The 19,932-nt window shown below is 44.4% G+C and overlaps 1 protein-coding gene across 7 annotated transcripts in view; it reads left to right on the top strand.

The window, feature by feature from the left end:
- Nucleotides 1-19,932, top strand: part of GPR1 (G protein-coupled receptor 1) — a 49,816-nt gene that overhangs the window by 8,553 nt on the left and 21,331 nt on the right. Inside the window, exon 2 of one of the 7 annotated variants that reach the window (XM_025404732.1) lies at nucleotides 9,424-9,478. The exons of the other annotated variants lie outside the window; for them this stretch is intronic. The gene's annotated coding sequence lies outside the window, so the exon portion shown is untranslated. The remainder of the gene's footprint in view (nucleotides 1-9,423; nucleotides 9,479-19,932) is intronic. 7 annotated transcript variants of the gene reach the window in all.

Genomic DNA, 19,932 nt, shown 5'->3' with positions numbered 1-19,932 from the left:
CTCCTGCCTCAGCCTCCCCAGTAGCTGGGACTACAGGCGCCCGCCACCTCGCCCGGCTAGTTTTTTGTATTTTTTAGTAGAGACAGGGTTTCACCGTGTTAGCCAGGATGGTCTCGATCTCCTGACCTCGTGATCCGCCCGTCTCGGCCTCCCAAAGTGCTGGGATTACAGGCTTGAGCCACCGCGCCCGGCCAAGACAGGGGATTTTAATGGTAACTTGTTAACCTCAGAAAGCTTTGAGTTGTGCTGCCTGGGACGCAGAATTAAGTTCATAAACTAAGAAGTTTTAAAACTGTGTAGTGCCTAGAGAATATAGAGTTCAGAAAAGAAAGGGATTGGATTTGAACTGAAGTATGAAGGCTCACAGTTCATGGGGAAGGTGAGAAGGTGAGAGGGTTTTGGTGTGCCATCATAGGTCCTAGTGAGATGAGAAGATCTGGACTTTGGCCAGCTGCTGAGGCATACCAGAAGTCCTTCCTGGCCTGAGTAGCCTTGCGGAAGAACTTACTGGGAGGGAGGAGCTTGGCACAGCCTTTGACCTCTGAGAGGAGAGGAAATGTGAGATCAGCATGCAAATAAAAATGGAAAGGCTGGGCACAGTGGCTCATGCCTATAATCCCAGCACTTTGGGAGGCTGAGGCGGGTGGATTACCTGAGGTCAGGAGTTCGAGACCGGCCTGGCAACATGGCAAAACCCCATTTCTACCAAAAATACAAAAATTAGCTGAGTGTGGTGGTGCACACTGTAATCCCAGCTACTCAGGAGGCTGAGGCAGGAGAATCACGTGAACCCAGGAGGCGGAGGTTGTGGTGAGCCAAGATTGCGCCACTGCACTCCAGCCTGGGTGACAGAGCAAGACTTCGTCTCAAAAAAATATATAAAAATAAAAATAGAAAGAGTTGTTTCCACTAAAATCTCAGAGCACAGGCAGCCCTATTTTGGGACAACTTTAACAAAATATATATATATATATCATAAGAGAATGGAATTCTCTGGCCTCCTACCTTCACTTCATCCTAAAGCTCTACCCAATTTTGACAAGACAAGAAGCCCAGTGATATGGCAGCATACCTGTAGAAACGTGGCACCCAAGGAGGAGCAGACTTGTACACAAACACATGTAACTCACCTGGCCCTGGAAATACTTTTTGTTGTTGTTGTTGTTAGACAGAGTTTTCGCTCTATTGCCTAGGCTGGAGTGCAGTTACGCAATCTCAGCTCACTGCAACCTCCACCTCCCAGGTTCAAGCGATTCTCCTGCCTCAGCCTCCTGAGTAGCTGGGACTGCACATACTTTTTTTAGAGAACTCTTTTCGAGCATGTTTCTCTGGCAAACGCAGAGGTCAATGTACCAGTCAATGGGGACACTCCAATGACTCCTGAGTTACAACTGTAAATACTACCCCATTTGTACCCACTGTCAACTGAGGAAATTTTTCAGGTTACAACCAAAATATATTTGTATGGCACTTGATATTTTTCACTGTCTATTCTTGACAAGACTGCCCATTACTATCTTCTAGGAAATATACATCTAACTCAAACGTGTAATGAAGGTTCTGACTTAAGTCTTTAAATCCTGTAACCCCAGTGTTGCCGATCTGTATATACAATTTCAGAATTTAACTAGGCCAGATAATCCAGCTGTGCACAAAGCCAGGTCACCCAACTAGGATCAGGAAGCTCCCATTGTTTGCACCGAGTAGGGTTTTAAAATTCCACAGAGGCCTACCAGTGGGTTGGGAGGTGTTCTTAGAACATCAGAAACGGGAGGCCCTGTTGTTATCACTGGCAGTCCCTAGATGACAAAGTCTTGTGTAAAGTGAAATGGAAAAAGGAATTTCTTTCACAACGTTTAGCACATAAGGAATTCAATAAGGAGAGGTTGTAGTCTTCCCTCCGGAATCATGCAAAAGCAAAGCAGATTTCACATGTGCTTAAAATGGCACCCAAGGTCACTCTCTGAAATGCTAATTTTATGTTTCTTTTTATACAAAATACAAAAAAGTTAACCTTCCAAGTCAACCAGTCAATCTCCTAGTATGATAATTGAATGACGGCTGGGCATGGTGGCTCAAGCCTATAATCTCAGCACTTTGGGAGGCCGAGGCAGGCGGATCACCTGAGGCCAGGAATTTGAGACCAGCCTTTAGTAGAGACGCTGTCTCTACTAAAAATACAAAAATTAGCCAGAAGTGGTGGTGTGCACCTGTGGTCCCAGCTATTCAGGAGGCTAAGACAGGAGAATTGCTTGAACCTGGGAGGCAGAGGCTGCAGTGAGCTAAGATCGTGCCACTGCACTCCAACCTGGGAGACAGAGCAAGACTCCGTCTCAAAAAACAAAACAAAACAAAAAGTAACTGAATGAATTGGGTACAGTTCCTCCATGTTAAGTGCTTTACATAACTGGATACAGTGGAGACCAATATTCAACAAAAAGTGATCACTATAAACACGTGAACTATCGTCATTATGAAAGTGCTTGAGGAACACTAAGGGGTGGGTCAGGCATGGGATAAAGGTGGAGTTAATCTGAAAAAGAAAGAAAAAGAAAAGACTTCATGGAGAATGAGTTTGAAAGGAGGTAGACAACCTGGCAGCTTGAAAAAAGTGGAGAGCCCAAGTAGGAATATATATGTGCCTGCTTGAATTTTCATTAGGACCAAATTGTCCGTAATGGCATGAAAAATAATAAAATACGAAGTTGAATCAATGTTAGATCATTGAACCTAGAAAAAATGGCATATAGATATGACATCCTTAATTTTTCACAAAATTCTGTCTTTAACAGTTTATAATGATAAACCTCTAATTGAGTGGAAAAATCTGGCAATGAAACATTTTACTTAATTATATAAGTGAGAGTTGACAGAGCCTTTTCTTTATTCAGTTGTGCCATATAAAAATGATATTTGCAGGCCGGGCACAGTGGCTCACGCCTATAATGCGAGCACTTTGGTAGGCCGAGGCGGACAGATCACCTGAGGTCGGGAGTTCGAGACCAGCCTGACCAACGTGGAGAAACCCCGTCTCTACTAACAATACAAAAAAATTAGCCCGGCATGGTGGCACATGCCTGTAATCTCAGCTACTTGGGAGGCTGAGGCAGGAGAATTGCTTGAACCTGGGAGGTGGAGGTTGCAGTGAGCTGAGATTGTGCCATTGCACTCCAGCCTGGGCAATCGGAGCGGAACTGTATCTCAAAAAAAAAAAAAAAAAAAAAAAAAAGAGTAAAAATGCTATTTGCTATTCACAATAGCGAAGACCTGGAATCAACCTAAATGCCCATCAGTAATAGATTGGATAAAGAAAGTGTGGCTCATATACACCATGTAATACTATGCAGCCATGAAAAGGAATTAGATCATGTCCTTTGCAGGGACATGGATGGAGCTGGAAGCCATTATCCTCAGCAAACTAATACAGGAACAGAAAACCAAACACGGGGCCGGGCACAGTGGCTTAGGCCTGTAATCCCAGCACTTTGGGAGGCTGAGGCAGGCAGATCACCTGAAGTCAGGAGTTCAAGACCAACCTGGTCCACATGGCGAAACCCTGTCTCTACTAAAAATACAAAAATTAGCCAGTCATGGTGGCGCACACCTGTAGTCCCAGCTACTTGGGAGACTGAGGCATGAGAATTGCTTGAACCTGGGAGGCAGAGGTTGCAGTGAGCCAAGATTGTGCCACTGCACTCCAGTCTGGGTGACAGACTGAGACTTGGTCTCAGAAAAAAAAAAAAAAAAAGAAAGAAAGAAAAAAGAAAACCAAACACGGCAACACGGCATGTTCTCACTTATATCTCACTTATAAGTGAGAACTGAATGATGAAAACACATGGACACATGGGAGTAACAACACACTGGGGGCATGTGGGAGGGCTGGGGGAAAGAGAGCATCAGGAAGAATAGCTAATGGATGCTGGGCTTAATACCTAGGTGCTGGGTTGATCTGTGCAGCAAACCACCCTGACACAAATCATTTACCTATGTAACAAACCTGCACATCCTACATCTGTATCCCAGAACTTAAAAGCTGAAAAAAACAAACAACAACAAAAAAGTGCTATTTTTTTTTTTTTTTTTTTTTTGAGACAGAGTCTCACTCTGTCACCCAGGCTGAAGTGCGATGGGTGCAATCTCAGCTTATTGCAACCGCTACCTCCTGGGTTCAAGCGATTCTCACGCTTCAGCCATCAGAGTAGCTGGGATTACAGGCGTGTGCCACCATGCCTGGCTAATTTTTGTATTTTTAGTAGAAACAGAGTTTCACCATGTTGGCCAGGCTGGTCTCCAACTCCTGGCCTCAAGTGATCCACCCACCTCAGCCCCCAAAGTGTTGGGATTACAGGTGTGAGCCACCGAGACTGACTGTGACCTTGACCATTTTTGATCTAACAAAATGGCAGTTTCTTATGCTTTGACATAAAAAGTGGATTAAATTTTAATAAAAATAGAAGGCTGGGCCTAGTGGCCCACACCTGTAGTCCCAGCACTTTGGGAGGCCAAGATGGGAGGATTGCTTGAGCCCAAGAGTTCAAGACCAGCCTGGGCACCGTAGTGAGTCTTTGTTTCTTTTTTTTTTTTTTTTTCGAGACAGAGTCTCGCTCTGTCACCCAGGCTGGAGTGCAGTGGCCGGATCTCAGCTCACTGCAAGCTCCGCCTCCCAGGTTTATGCCATTCTCCTGCCTCAGCCTCCTGAGTAGCTGGGACTACAGGCGCCCGCCACCAGGCCCGGCTAGTTTTTTGTATTTTTTTAGTAGAGATGGGGTTTCACCATGTTAGCCAGGATGGTCTCGATCTCCTGACCTCGTGATCCTCCCTTCTTGGCCTCCCAAAGTGCTGGGATTACAGGCGTGAGCCACCGCGCCCGGCCATGTGAGTCTTTGTTTCTACCAAAAATTTAAGAATTATCCGGGCATGGCAGTACATTCCTTGTAGTCCCAGCTACTTAGGAAGATGAGGCAGGAGGTCCCAGCTACTTAGGAAGCTGAGGCAGGAGGACTGCTGGAGCCTCGAAGGTGGAGGCTGCAATGAGATGTGATCATGCCACTGCATTCTAGCCTGCATGACAGAGTGAGACCCTGTCTGGAAAAAAAAAAGTTACATAGATTTATATATGTAAATATTTGCCTCATTTTATATAAATATTTGTTTTGTGTATTTCTACACATTAAAACCATAGTAAGCATAACGTTTGTTTGTTTGTTTTTGAGACATGGCTCTCTCTGTTGCCCAGGCTGGAGTGCAGTAGCACTATCACAGTTCACTGTAATCTCGACCTCCTGGGCCCAAGTAATCCTCCCACTTCTCAGTAGCTAGGACTCTAGGGATACACCACCATGCCTGGCTAGTTTTTCGATTTTGTAGAAACGGAGGTCTCATTATGTTTCCCAGACTGGTTTCAAACTCCTGGCCTCAAGCAATCCTTCCACCTCTGCCTCCCAAACTGCAGGGATTACAGGCATGAGCCACCACACCCAGCCTAAACATAACATAGTTTTGATGATTGAGAAAGCACTTCCGTCTTCTTTCACAAGACATTCATTGAGCACCTACTGAGCACTCTGCTCCTTGTGAGATAAAAGGATAAGTAAAAGTTATTCCTTACCCTGGATGTTCTTAGTTTAGTAAGGGAGATGAACACCTTAACAGATCATTCCTCAGAGAGACTGTGTGTGCAGGGATTAAGAAGGAAGGCCCTGCCTGGATGCGGTGGTTTACGTCTGTAAACCCGGCACTTTGAGGGGCTGAAGTGGGCGGATCGCCTGAGGTCAGCAGTTCGAGACCAACCCGACCAACATGGAGAAACTCTGTCTCTACTAAAAATACAAAATTAGCTGGGCATGGTGGCACATGCCTATAATCTCAGCCACTTGGGAGACAGAGGCAGGAGAATCGCTGGAACCCAGGAGCTAGAGGTTGCGGTGAGCCGAGATCGCGCCATTGCACTCCAGCCTGGGCAACAAGAGCAAAACTCCTTCTCAAAAAAATTTTAAAAAATAAAGGCCCTGAGGTCAGACAGACCCAGATGTTTAGTCTGGTCTTCACCACTTTTGCTAAGTGCCAAAGCTCTCTTAGCCTTGTGGAAATAATAACAGTACCTCCCAGGATTCTTGTGAGAGTTAAATGTGACAATGCATGTGAATTGCTTAGCATTGTACTGTACTTAACAAGCACTCAGGAAATGCTGAGTATTACTGTAAGTGTTAAGTGCTATTTGCATAATTAGATGTGGTTGGTACTTGCTTCCTTTGAGTAGAATTAGGTCAACTGGTTTTAATTAGAAGCAACAGGGCGGGCATGGTGTCTCACGCCTGTAATCCCAGCACTTTGGGAGGCCGAGGCAGGTGGATCACCTGAGGTCAGGAGTTTGAGACCAGCCTGGCCAACGTGGCAAAATCCCATCTCTACTAAAAATACAAAATTAGCCAAGTGGGGTGGAACACGCTTGTTGTCCCAGATACTCTGGAGGCTGAGGCAGGAGAATCGCTTGGACCCTGGAGGCGGAGGTTGCAGTGAGCCGAAATCATGCCACTGCACTCCAGTCTGGGCAACAAGCAAGAGACTCTGTCAAAAAAAAAAAAAAAAAATATAAGCAACACATGACAGTGACAATGATTTATAGTGAACTGGTTTGCTCCTCATACCAGTTTAGAGAAAAATCTCATCTTTTCCTGGAAATGGGACCTGTTGTAAGTCAGAAGTGCTGGTCTAGGGAAGTGACTAAACAGATTGAACACACCTCTCAGGAGCGGGGCTGGCTTTTCTAGGTATTCAACATTCTTTTAATGCTTTTGATTAAAAAAAACAAGGTGGGTTTGGTAATAATGGATTTGATGATAATCAAGAATTCAAATTCTCTTCTTCAGTTCACGTTTGTCTTCTCAGACAAAATAGTTATTGCCAAGATGCCCAGGCACAGGAATGCCTTTATCAAAACCTACTGAATAGTCTTTCCTTCAGTAAATACTCTTGAGCCCTACAGTTTGCCAGGCACTGTGCTAGGCTCTGGGAGTGTGAAGGTAAGCAAAACCACAGGCTGGTGGCGGAGACAGACATTCTTGAAATAAGCCTCCACATACATAATCATAGTTGCTCTAAGTGAGGAGCTTAGAGTAGGGGCCCTGATTTAGGCTGGGGCATAGGTTTGTGGAGGCAGGGAAGAGTTCATTTAGGGAAGTAACGTCTAAAAGTACCACTTACCCTTTAGAAGAGCTGGCGATTTTCTCTTTAATTCCAAAACCACCAGCAAGCTTAGGAGGTAAAAGCTTAGTCAAATAAATTTTTGGTTGCTATATGGAAAATGCCATGTTGATATAAATTATTTATTCTATCACCCAGTTGTATTGATAACATTAAACATGGCCTTTCCATTTGTCATTGTGCCCCAATGGGACTCTCATTTTATTAACTGTATTCAAAATAAAACCGTCCACCTTTAGAATGATTTTATCCCTCTTAACACACACATATAAATGCGTATTTAATTACAGTTCTTTACATACAACAAACAAGTTGGGAAAAATTTAGATGGTAAAATGAAATGGTTTCTTTCTTGTCTGGGAGAGACTCCTTGTTCTGGAATGATATTTCATAGATAAATATGGTGTTTCTCCAGGATCTTCCTTTTGGGTTTTTGGCAGTTGAATGGGGAAGGGTGTATTTCAGCACACACTGAAAACTGCTTGTCTTGTAGGCAGGATTATAATACACCAAACAGGCTGGGCGCAGTGGCTCATGTCTGTAATCCCAGCACTTTGGGAGGTGGGCGGATCACCTGAGGTCGGGAGTTCGAGACCAGCCTGACCAACATGGAGAAACCCCGCCTCTACTGAAAATACAAAATTAGCTGGGCGTGGTGGCATATGCCTGTAATCCCAGTTACTAGGGAGGCTGAGGCAGGAGAATCGCTTGAACCTGGGAGGCAGAGGTTGCGGTAAGCCAAAATCGCGCCATTGCACTCCAGCCTGGGCAACAAGAGCGAAACTCTGTCTCAAAAAACAATAATAATAATAATAATACACCAAACACTGTGTGAAAGTGGCATTTTCACCTCACACCTAAAATCCCACCACTTTGGGAGGCCAAGGCAAGAAGATCACTTGAGTCCAGGCGTTCAAGACCAGACTGAGCAGCATAGTAAGACCCCCGTCTCTACCCCAAATTTAAAAAAAAAAAAATTAGCTGCGTGTGGTGGTGCACACCTGTAGTCCCAGCTACTGGGAAGGCTGAGGTGGGAGGACCACTTGAGCCCAGGAATTCGAGGCTGCAGTGAGCTATGATTGTGCTAGTGCTCTCTAGCCTGGAGACAGACTCTGTTTCCAAAAACAGAAAAAAAGTCATATTTTGAGACTTCCTCAGAAATATGTTAGATTTCCCAAAATGAAGTAAGTTAAAAAAAAAAGCTTAGCTATTTTAACTTGTTATTTGAACATTTACAAGAATATTCACACATCTTTCAGCCTTAAATAAATAAAATATTGATTTTTGAAAATAAAGACCTATTTTCTAGGTATGGTAAATGCAGTCTGCTCAGAATCACTGGATGCTGTTTACTAATTTCCCACATGATGACCACTTCTTTTTACTTTTTTCTCAAGCAATCAGTAAATGATATATTCATCAAACTTAAGAGAGTAAACAAAATGTATCTCTTGCTAAGGCAAACAACTGATTGCTTCTTTGAGCCAGCTGGATTATAGGAGGTCAGTGAGATCATAGCAAGTAGCCTGGTTATGTTGTACTGATATTCATCACAAGAAATGAACTAATCTATGCAAATCTTTTGCTGCAAAATAAATAAACTCCTTTGGTGGAACATTATCACAAGATCAGAATGTGCCACTTTGTCAAGGATGGAATAAACATAGTGTAGCTTTACTGTAACAGCAGGAAACCATTATTTTGTGGCTCACAGCAGTCTTTCAGTTGATGTTTTCTCGTAGGATGAAACCCAGATCCAAAATGCCATCAAAAGTAACCACAAACTGGGCGCAGTGGCTCACGCCTGTAATGCCCACTACTCAGGAGGCTGAGGGCAGAGGAATTGCTTGAACCCTGGAGGCGGAAGTTGTAGTGAGCCGAGATCATGCCACTGCACTCTGGCCTGGGCGACAGAGCGAGACTCTGTCTCAAAAAAAAAAAAAAAAAAGTAACCACGAATAAGTTCTCTGATTAGAACCATTGATCATTAAATTAGCTAGAAACCCAAGAATTTGCTATGTTTCAGCAAAGTCATGTAAGTCATGTGAAATATTTCATAATACACTCTAATGAAAGAATCAAGTAAAGTCATAACAATGATATTGCACATTTATTGAGCTCTTACTATGATCCAGACACTGTGCTGTGCCCTAACATATATTATCTTTTGTCATTCACAATAAACCTAGAACGGTTTAGTCATGGTTTCTTCCCCAGTTCCCTAGATCATCGATGAAGGAACAGGAACTTATTATACCAAAACATTTATATGGTAAGCTTGATCAATGTACTTGATTTAGTATCTATGCTGGGCTGAGAAAAACATGCAAAGCAGTATCTACAAATAAGAAAACAGGAACTAAGCTGGGCTTGGTGGCACATGCCTGGAGTCCCAGCTACTTGGGAGGATGAGGCAAGATCACTTGAGCCCAGGAGTTGAGGCTGCAATTAAGTATGATCAAGCCACTATATTCTATTCTAGCCTGGGCAACCGAGCAAGATCCTGTCTCTAGAAAAAAGAAAAAGAACATAGGAACTAGAAGGACACTAGAAATAGAAGGAAGATAGGAAATTGGAAGGGACTCGAAATAGAAAAGAAAATTAGAGTAATAGTTTATATATCCTGAGTATACGATGGGATAAACAAACTTTTTTCTACACTCAAAATATTCTCAATACTTCTGCCACCAGGTTAGAGAGTTTTTCCCACACCAAGCAATTCTTTACTACTTCTTTTTTTTTTTTTTTTTTTTTTAATTATTATTCAGGGTCTCTCTGTCACCCAGGCTGGAGTGCAGTGGTACAATCTCCACTCATTGCAGCTTCGACTTCCTAGTTCAAGCAATTCTCCTGCCTTAGTTCCCGAAGCAGCTGAGACTACAGGTGTGTACCACCACACCTGGCTAATTTTTTGTGGAGACAAGATTTCACCATGTTGCCCAGGCTGGTCTCAAACTCCTGGCCTCAAGTGATCCTCCCACCCCCCAGCCTCCCAAACTGCTGGGATTACAAGCCTGAGCCACTGTGCCCATCTTTTTTTTTTTTTTTTCCTTTAGAGACTGTGAGGTCTGGACTGGTCTGCCTAGTCTGGAGTACAGTGGTAGGATCATAACTCACTACAGCCTCAAACTCCTAGGCTGAAGTGATCCTTCTGCCTCAGCTTCCCAAGTGACTGAGACTGTAGGTATGCACGATCACATCCAGCTAACCTAAAAAAAATGTTTTGGGCCCAGGTTGGTGGCTCATGCCCATAATCCCAACACTTTGGGAGGCCAAGGTGGGCAGATCACTTGAGCCCAAAAGCTCAAGATCAGCCTGGGCAACATGGCGAAACCCTGTTTCTACAAAAATGCAAAAACTGAAGTAGGAGGATCACCTGAGTCTGGGGAGGTCGAGTCTGCAGTGAGCCGTGATCATGCCACTGCACTCCAGCCTGGGTGATACCCCATCTCAAAGAAAAAAAAAAAAAAAAAAAATTAGCCACACAGGTGGCTTATGCCTGTAGTCCTAGTTATTCAGGAGGCTGAGGTGGGCAGATTGCTTGAGCCCAAGAAACAGAGGTAGCAGTGAGCCGAGATCCTGCCACTGCACTCCAGCCTAGGTAATACAGCGACATTTAGTCTCAAAATATTTTTTCTTAAAAATGTTTTTTAGCCGGGCGCGGTGGCTCAAGCCTGTAATCCCAGCACTTTGGGAGGCCGAGGCGGGCGGATCACGAGGTCAGGAGATGGAGACCATCCTGGCTAACACGGTGAAACCCCGTCTCTACTAAAAATACAAAAAGAAATTAGCCGGGCGTGGTGGCGGGCGCCTGTAGTCCCAGCTACTCCGGAGGCTGAGGCAGGAGAATGGCGTGAACCCGGGAGGCGGAGCTTGCAGTGAGCCGAGATCGCGCCACTGCACTCAAGTCTGGGCGACAGAGCGAGACTCCGTCTCAAAAAAAAAAAAAAAAATGTTTTTTAGAGACTGGGTCTTGCTATGTTGCCCAAATCAGTCTCCAACTCCTGGCCTCATGCGATCCTCTCGCCTGGCTGGGATTCCGGGCATGAGCCACCTTGCCGGGCTTGGACATAAACTGGTGTCCTAAAAATTAACTCAGTTCTGACCTTTTCTGTCTGGAGATGGCACAGACCCACGTAGATCAAGGGCTTCTTTACACAAGACTACCCCCACTTCAGAAGCCAATTGCAAGTCCAGGTTGTTACCTGTTCTTCTAAAATACAATACAAATCAGGCTTCCCACGACCGCCCCTCACATTCATTACTTTGCTAGATCAGGTCAGAGAACTTGGGAAAATGGCGTACTTACAAGACTGCAGGTTTACTACAAGGGCCAGAACTCAAGAAGAGCCAGATGGAAGTGATGCACGGGACAAGGTCTGTGAGAAGGGGCGCGGAGCTTCCATGCCCTTTGGGCGCGCCACCATTTCCAGGACCTTGGTGTGTTCACCAAACCGGAAGCTCTGGTTTTTACGGAGGCTCATTGCTTAGTCATGATTGATTAAACCACTGGCCATTGGAGATTAATGCAATCTCCAGCCCCCAATCCTCCCCTGGAAGTGGAAGTTGGGGAGTGGGTTGTGGATACGATTTGTAATTAGTGCAAGACACCCGCGTTGCGCTTTTTTTTTTTTTTTTTTTTTTTTTTTTTGAGACGGAGTCTCGCGCTTATCGCCCAGGCTGGAGTGCAAGGGCGCGATCTCGGCTCACTACAAACCTCTACCTCCCGGGTTCAATCATTTCTCCTGCCTCTGCCTCCCCAGTAGCTGGGATTACAGGCATGCGCCACTAGGCCTGGCTAATTTTTTTTTTTTTTTTTTTTTGTAGTTTTAAAAGAGACGGGATTTCACCAGGTTGGTCAGGCTGGTCTTGAACTCTTGACCTCAAATGATCCGCCCGCCTCTACCTCCCAAAGTGCTGGGATTACAGGAGTGAGCCACCGTGCCCAGCCTGGGCTCTTTCAAATGGAGCAAGGCTCAAGTTTGTGCCTACAAAGGGGCACAAAACAGGGTTATCTAGGAGGGAAGAGGTCGATCTGGTAGCAGGAAAGAACTAGGGCGGAAGGTGAGTTTGGGAGGTGTCTGCGATAGGAAAGGAAACGCGCTGGAGTGAGCGCAGTGCATGGAGGGGTGACAGGCTTGGAGGGGCTGGCAGCATCTGAGGTCTGCAGTGCCATGTGGACCTAGGCATTGACAGGAGCGGAGTTTTCCTCTTTTGTAGTAAGGAAAACTGGCCGCCTGACCTGGGTGGGTTGAAACCCCGCCCCCCGCCGCTGCCACCACCCACTTCCCCCATCCCCACCCGAATGAGGCGGGCGCCCTGGGCGAATAGCTATGGACGCCATCCAGCTTTAACCAGGCTAGTGCGGAACGGGTTGGTGTGCCTGCAGTCCCAGCTACCCAGGAGGCTGAAGCAGGAGAATCGCTTGAGCCCAGGAGGTTGAAACCACAGTGAACCATTATTGCGCCCCTGCACTCCAGTCTGGGCAACTGAGCGAGACCCGTCAAAGGGAAAAACACACACACAAAACCAACGCTGTGATCCTATGATCTTTAGCCAATCTGACTCCACCCCTTTTCAAACAGCCTAAAGATTATTAAAAATATGTATATATTTCATACCGTCCTCTCTATATACCTACCCTCCATGTCACCCCATCCCTTCAAAAAACTTAGTAGAACCTAACAGAACCTTAGGGTTTCAGCGTTGACTAAACTTTAGACATGGACAAGTCCAATCACCTGTAATGTCTGATTTCCTGCTTAAAATTCCTCACTTTATGGTTGCGTCATTAAACATCTCCAAGTATGAGAAATATCTGACATAGCTTTACAGTAGAATGAAAGATCCGTAAGTTCTGTGTCCTACTCTCTCTCCAGGGACGTAGAATACATAGTACGTGCTGAATAGATAATTCATTTAATTTAGTTTTTAAATTTTTAACAACTATAATCTTTAGGAAATTCTGTCTTACATTGAGCTAACATTAGCGTCCCTCAATTTTTTGAGGCCACTTTGAACAGTTCCCGCTTCCAAATGCCAGCCCTTGGGCATTTGAAAAAATTGTTACCCTGCTCTTTCTTTTCCAGTATAAATAGCTTCCACCAGTTTTCTCAATGCTCCTCACATGATATAGTTTCTCTCCATCCGGTTCTCTCTCCCCTGGATATATTTCAGTTTGTCATTGTTTCTCTTAAACTGTAATTCCCAGAAAAGAACACAGTACCCCTAGGTGCTGTCTGATCAGTTCAAGTAGAATTGGATAAACACTCCCCCAATTCTATTAAGACAGCCCAAGGGCAAAGTTACTTTTTTTTTTTTTTTTTTTTAGCTGTCTTATCCCATTGTTGACTCACATTGAGCTCAAGGTCAAGGAGAAAGGTTGTGTTTGGGCAGAAATTTAGGATGTTTAAATCACAGAACAGGTCATCACAGGGCACTAATTTTGATGCCCTTGGTGAATGGTGTGTGTTCAAAGGAAATGTATATGAAAAGTGGTTGATTGGGACCCCGCTGGGGTACACTACATTTACTTCCTTCTTATGGTGAAAAGGCACTAAATAAGCCATTAGTCAATATTACATATCTCTTTAATGTAGAATTATGAAATCCATTTTAAGGAAATAACTCAGGGCCTGCAATTGCTGCCTAGACACATTATCTGCTAGGAAAACCTGTTGGAGATTATTTGCTTTGCATGGAAACTGGCATAAAGTTCAGTGAAGGTGCTGCTTAACAAGAGAACGTTGAGCAGGCATGGTGGCTCACACCTATAATCCCAGCACTTTGGGAGGATCACTTGAGGTCAGAAGTTTGAGATCAGACTGGCCAACATGGTAAAACCCCATCGCTACAAAAAAAAAAATTAGCCAGGAGTGGTGGTGGATGCCTATAATCTCAATCACTCAGGAGGCTACGGTGGGAGGATCCCTTGAGTCCAGGAGTTTGAGGTTGCAGTTAGCTGTGATTGTGCCCCTACACTCCAACATGGGAGAAAGAGTGAGGCCTTGCCTCTAAAAAATAATAATAAAAATAAAATGAAAGAGACCGGGTGCAGTGGCTCACGCCTGTAATCCCAGCACTTTGGGAGGCCGAGGCAGGAGGATCACAAGGTCAGGAGATCGAGACCATCCTGGCTAACACGGTGAAACCCCATCTCAGCTAAAAAATATAATCAATCAATCAATCAATCAATAAAAGAAAAGGAGAAAACATGCTTTGTCTGATTTTGCCTTGTTAGAGAAAATCTGTGATGAGAACAAAAGATACAGGAAATTATCTAAAAGTGGAATTTCTTAAACAAAATTTTCTTGTATCAGATGGTTTTTTTACCGTGTTCCTTCCAAGTTCCTTGTCAGAAATAAACTGTCTATTAGGTATGACGATGTGTGCCTGTAATCCCAGCTACTCCAAAGGCTGAAAGGGAGGATCTCTTGGGGCCGGGAGTTCTAGTCCAGCCTGGGCAACATAGCAAGAAACCATCTCTATAAAAATAAAAAAGAAACATAAAAAGGAAAAGTGCTTGTGTTATCTTTCAGTGAAGATATATTGTATTACTGGTATAAGTATCAAGATATTTTGTGACCACTTTCTTGAATTTGAATACCTGGAAATGTACTTGGCTTTTGAGTTGTCTAAAGTATTGAGACCATAGACAGTGCAGATATGTGCCTATATCCATCCTTTCTATGACCCACCATTCTTAATGGCCTTTAGAAGGTCACTTTTTTTTCCCTCAAGTACAAGACCTTTGTTTCTGGGACAAGGTGATTAATATCAACTATGAAAGAAAGATTAAGTAAATTAAAATGACTTACTATACAGCTATTGGTATATATTCTTCATGTCCAGAAGCAATTTATAATATGTCAAGAGGTCTCTCTAAAGTGGTTCTTGCCCTCTCATTTCTACCACTGGTTAGAGAATAGGTATGTGGAAAAGATGTCATAGGGCCAGGCACGATGGCTCACGCCTATAATCCCAGCACTTTGGGAGGCTGAGGCAGGTGGATCACCTGAGACCAGCCTGGCCAACATGGCAAAACCCCATCTCTACTAAAAATACAAAAATTAGCTAGGCATAGTGGCGGGTGCCAGCTGGTCCTGGCTACTTGGGAGGGTGAGGCAGGAGAATCGCTTGAACCCGGGAAGCAGAGGTTGCAGTGAGCTGAAATTGAGCCACTGCACTCTGCCTGGGGGATGGAGTGAGAGGCTCCATCTCAAAAAAAATAAATAAATAAATAAAAATAAGCCATAATACAAAATAGGCTAAGAATAAAGAAAAGAGCTCTTAAAATATGTTTTCTATTTTAAGGTCATGTATTTTACCACTGAACCAGGATCTTTTCCCTTCCCTCCTTCTTTGCCTCTTTCCCTCCAGGCACTCTTGCGCATGTGCTCGCACTCATGCGCTCTCTCTCTCTCTCTCTCCTTTCTCTCTCTTTCTTTAAATGAGAGTCTCACTCTGTTGCCCAGGCTGGAGTACAGTAGTGCAATCTTGACTCACTACAACCTCCACCTCTGAGGCTCAAGCAATTCTCCTGCCTCAGCCTCCAAGTAGCTGGGATTATAGGCATGTGCCACCACGCCCAGCTAATTTTTTGTATTTTTAGTGGAGATGGGGTTTTACCATGTTGACCAGGCTGGTCTCGAACTCCAGGCCTCAAGTAATCTGCCCACCTGGGCCTCCCAAAGTGCTGGGATTACAGGTGTGAGGCCTTGCACCCAGTCTCTCTCTCTCTCAAGGAAAAAAGAGGAGAAAAGAAAAGGGGGTTTGGGCTATACGCACTAATGCTCTCTCTCCCTGCTTTCTAGTTATGCGAACTGAAATATGAAGAACTAGTTGGGAAGTGGAAATTCTGTTTCTTTTAAAATTCTACAGCTGTTCTGGGCACTGCTGATGTTTATAACCTTCTCTCACAGATGTTACATTTTATGAACTGTGACTCATTAGGGTGGTTCTAGCATCTTTAGATGGACAGAAATCCCCAAGGACAGGATGATTACATAAGTCTGCTTCACTCAAAACCTGAAATATTGGAATAGAATATTTCCTGGGGCGGGGTGGGGGAAGCAGTAAGACTTTGCCATACTTTAACGAATCAGAATCACTAATGATTTCAGTTGGTTCTTTTCTGTGGGAGGAATGAGGGAGGTACAATAGTCTTGTTTGGGAAGGTTTTGTTTTCATTTGCAGAATGTTTTTAATTTGTGTAGGCTTTTTGGTTTGGACCTTGATCTATATTTTTGTTCCAATGTGCAAAAAACCATTTACTGGAAGACGTTGTTTGAATGTCCAAGGGACTGGATTTGGTGCTTGTTTGAGGAATGGAGAGTAATACAAGAGCTAGAATATATGGTGCTGCTATCTTTGAGCTTCTCAGTTAGGAAACACCAGGGGCAGAATCATAAAAGTTTAGAATTAGATGTCACCTGTATTTTCCACATTTGATACCTGGGGTCCCAACTGGGCCACTGACCCACCCAAAGTTACATAGCTAGTGATATTCAGAACTACATTTTAGAACCATCTTTCCTAAGTTCCAATGCTTTTTCAACACACAGGACTGCCTAATATCCACAGACTTAAACAGGATCAAGCATTATGGCAGGTCAGAACTAGGATAAGGCAATTGAGGCAAAATTTAACAGGTACCAAAAGCCTCAGTAATTAAAATTAACAGAAAATAATTCACGATTAACAAAATACCAAATTTTTAAACAAAGACAAGGTCCTACCCTGCTCTTCCATAACCCAGCTTCACCTGTCTCACTCTAATCTCAGCCCTCCATCATACAATCTGAACTTTTGGGTGGATCAAGGGGGAAAACCAACATGGAAAATATTCCACTGGCTGGAATCTCTGGATGTGTAGAGCGAGCTGTCCAGGTGTTCGAAGATGGATCACAAACCTTTGTGCACAACAGTGTATTGAGAGAAAATGGCTCTCATTTGTTTTAATAAAAAAGTGATGGCAGTTTTGAGGGTAAAACTACAAAAAGAAACTGAGACTGGGTTGAGCATGGTGGCTCACACCTGTAATCCCAGCACTTTGAGAGGCTGAGGTGGAAGGATTGCTTGAGCCCAGGAGTTCTAGACCAGCCTGGGCAACATAGCAAGACCCCATTTCTACAAAAAAAAAATTTTAATTACAATGAAATTTTTAAAATGAAACTAAAGAGTAAAGGGGAGACAAGATGTGACAGTGGGTCATAACCTCTACAGGGCACTGCTCCCATAATGAACCCCATTCCATTCAAGAGCACTGCTAGGCAGAGCACAGAATGGAATCCCCAGAATCCTACAAAGGGATTTAGTTGGAGGGCTTTGATTAGAGCAAGATACTGGGTTAAAATTTTTCTTTTCGTGTTTGATTTTCTTTTCTCTCATCCATGTCCTGCGCCTGAAGTGTTAACGAGCACCTGGATTTGCACCATCTGAAGTACCCTTGCCCTTAGAAAACCTAGAAGGAAAAAACCTAAAAGCAATCACACTGGGTCCCAGAGGAAAGGACAGGCCCTTGGACAAATGCAATCCTACAGGTTCACATAGGAGTCCTACAGGTCACCAAGAGAGGCTGAAAGGGCATTGGGGACTTAACCAGCTCCGGAGCAGTAAAGAATATGCATTTGGGCTGGGCGCAGTAGCTCACGCCTGTAACCCCAGCACTTTGGGAGGCCGAGGCTGGCGGATCATGAGGTCAAGAGATTGAGACCAGCCTGGCCAATATGGTGAAACCCCGTCTTTACTAAAAATACAAAAATTAGCTGGGTGTGGTGGTGCGTGCCTGTAGTCCCAGCTACTTGGGAGGCTGAGGCAGGACAAATTGCTTGAACCTAGGAGGTGGAGGTTGCAGTGGGCCGAGATCACGCCACTGCACTCCAGCCAGGGAGACAGAGCAAGACTCGGTCTAAAAAACAAACAAAAAAAGAATATGCATTTGCCTGAGTGTCCTCTCTTCATTTATTCCTCAGAATCCAGCTTCCAGAGGCTGGATGAGAGTTGGTTTATGTCTGGCAATTTGGTTCTTGTAAAGTCATCCTGCAGTGACTTTAACAACAGAGTCAGAACCAGCCCAAGGAACAGAGCAGACCCTGGGCAAATGTGGACTTCTGATATAGTACTAAAATAAAGCTATGATAAAAGCTCAAAATTAAAAACTGTTCTTACAAAGTGGCTGTTCCACTGGGTCTGGAGGTGGAGATGAGAAGACGGGAGTGATGAGGAAGAGTCTAAGAAAGAACCAAAGTCGCTTTCTTTTCTATGCATCCTTCTGGGCTTCCTCCTATCAAGTCATCCTCCTCTGCAGGGAAGAATGGTTTATTTTGTGTTTTGTTTTGTTTTTTCATTCAGCTACAGGTGCAGTTCTAGAAAAGGAATGTAGATTTATTCTCTAAAATTCAGCATCGCTCTTTCCTGGTTTAAACACTATTTATTTATTTATTTTTATTTTTATTTATTTTTTTGAGACAGAGTGTTGCTCTGTCACCTAGACTGGAGTGCAGTGGTGTGATCTTGGCTTACTGCAACCTGCGTCTCCAGGTTTCCAGCGATTCTCCTGCCTCAACCTCCAAGTAGCTGGGATTACAGGCATGTGCCACCACCCTTGGCTAATTTTTGTATTTTTAGTAAAGATAGGGTTTCACTGTGTTTGCCAGGCTGGTCTCAAACTCCTGAGCTCAAGTGATCCACCCACCTCAGCCTCCTGAAGTGCTGGGATTACAGGCATGAGCCACCACACCTGGCCTGGTTTAAGCACTTTTTTTTTTTTTTTTTTGAGACGGAGTCTCGGTCTGTCGCCCAGGCTGTAGTGCAGTGGCCGGATCTCAGCTCACTGCAAGCTCCGCCTCCCGTGTTCACGCCATTCTCCTGCCTCAGCCTCCTGAGCAGCTGGGACTACAGGCGCCCGCCACCTCGCCCGGCTAGTTTTTTGTATTTTTTTTTTTTAGTAGAGACGAGGTTTCACCGTGTTAGCCAGGATGGTCTCGATTTCCTGACCTCGTGATCTGCCCGTCTCGGCCTCCCAAAATGCTGGGATTACAGGCTTGAGCCACCGCGCCCGGCCTTTTTTTTTTTTTTTTTTTTTTTTTTTTGGAGACGGAGCCTCACTCTGTCGCCCAGGCTGGAGTACAGTGGTGCGATCTCAGCTCACTGCAAGCTCCTCCTTTCATGCCGTTTATGCCATTCTCCTGCCTCAGCCTCCCAAGTAGCTGGGACTACAGGCGCCCGCCACCTCACCCGGCTAATTTTTTTGTATTTTTAGTTGAGACGGAGTTTCACCCTGTTAACCAGGATCGTCTCGATCTCCTGACCTCGTGATCCGCCTGCCTTGGCCTCCCAAAGTGCTGGGATTACAGGTGTGAGCCACTGCACGCAGCCTGGTTTAAGGACTTTTGAAGAAGGATTCTTGTGCCCCAAATGCCTGGTGGTTAAGAACATAGGCATTTACCAATTTAGACAAGAATGCTAAACATGCCACTGAATAGTTTTTGGGGTTTTGTTTGTTTGTTTGTTTTTGAGATGGAGTATCATTCCTGTTGCCCAGGCTGGAATGCAGTGGCGTGATCTCAGCTCACTGCAACCTCCACCTCCCTGGTTCAAGCGATTCTTCTGCCTCAGTCTCCTTAGAAGCTGGGATTACAGGCATGCGTCACTACTCCCAGCTAATTTTATATTTTTAGTAGAGACGGAGTTTCTCTTTTTTTTTTTTTTTTTTTTTTTTTTTTT

The sequence above is a fragment of the Theropithecus gelada genome, chromosome 12, assembly GCF_003255815.1.
Source record: "Theropithecus gelada isolate Dixy chromosome 12, Tgel_1.0, whole genome shotgun sequence".
NCBI classification, from domain to species: domain Eukaryota; kingdom Metazoa; phylum Chordata; class Mammalia; order Primates; family Cercopithecidae; genus Theropithecus; species Theropithecus gelada.
The sequence above is the reverse complement of the archived record's forward strand: the minus strand, read 5'-3'. Positions and strand labels throughout refer to the sequence as shown.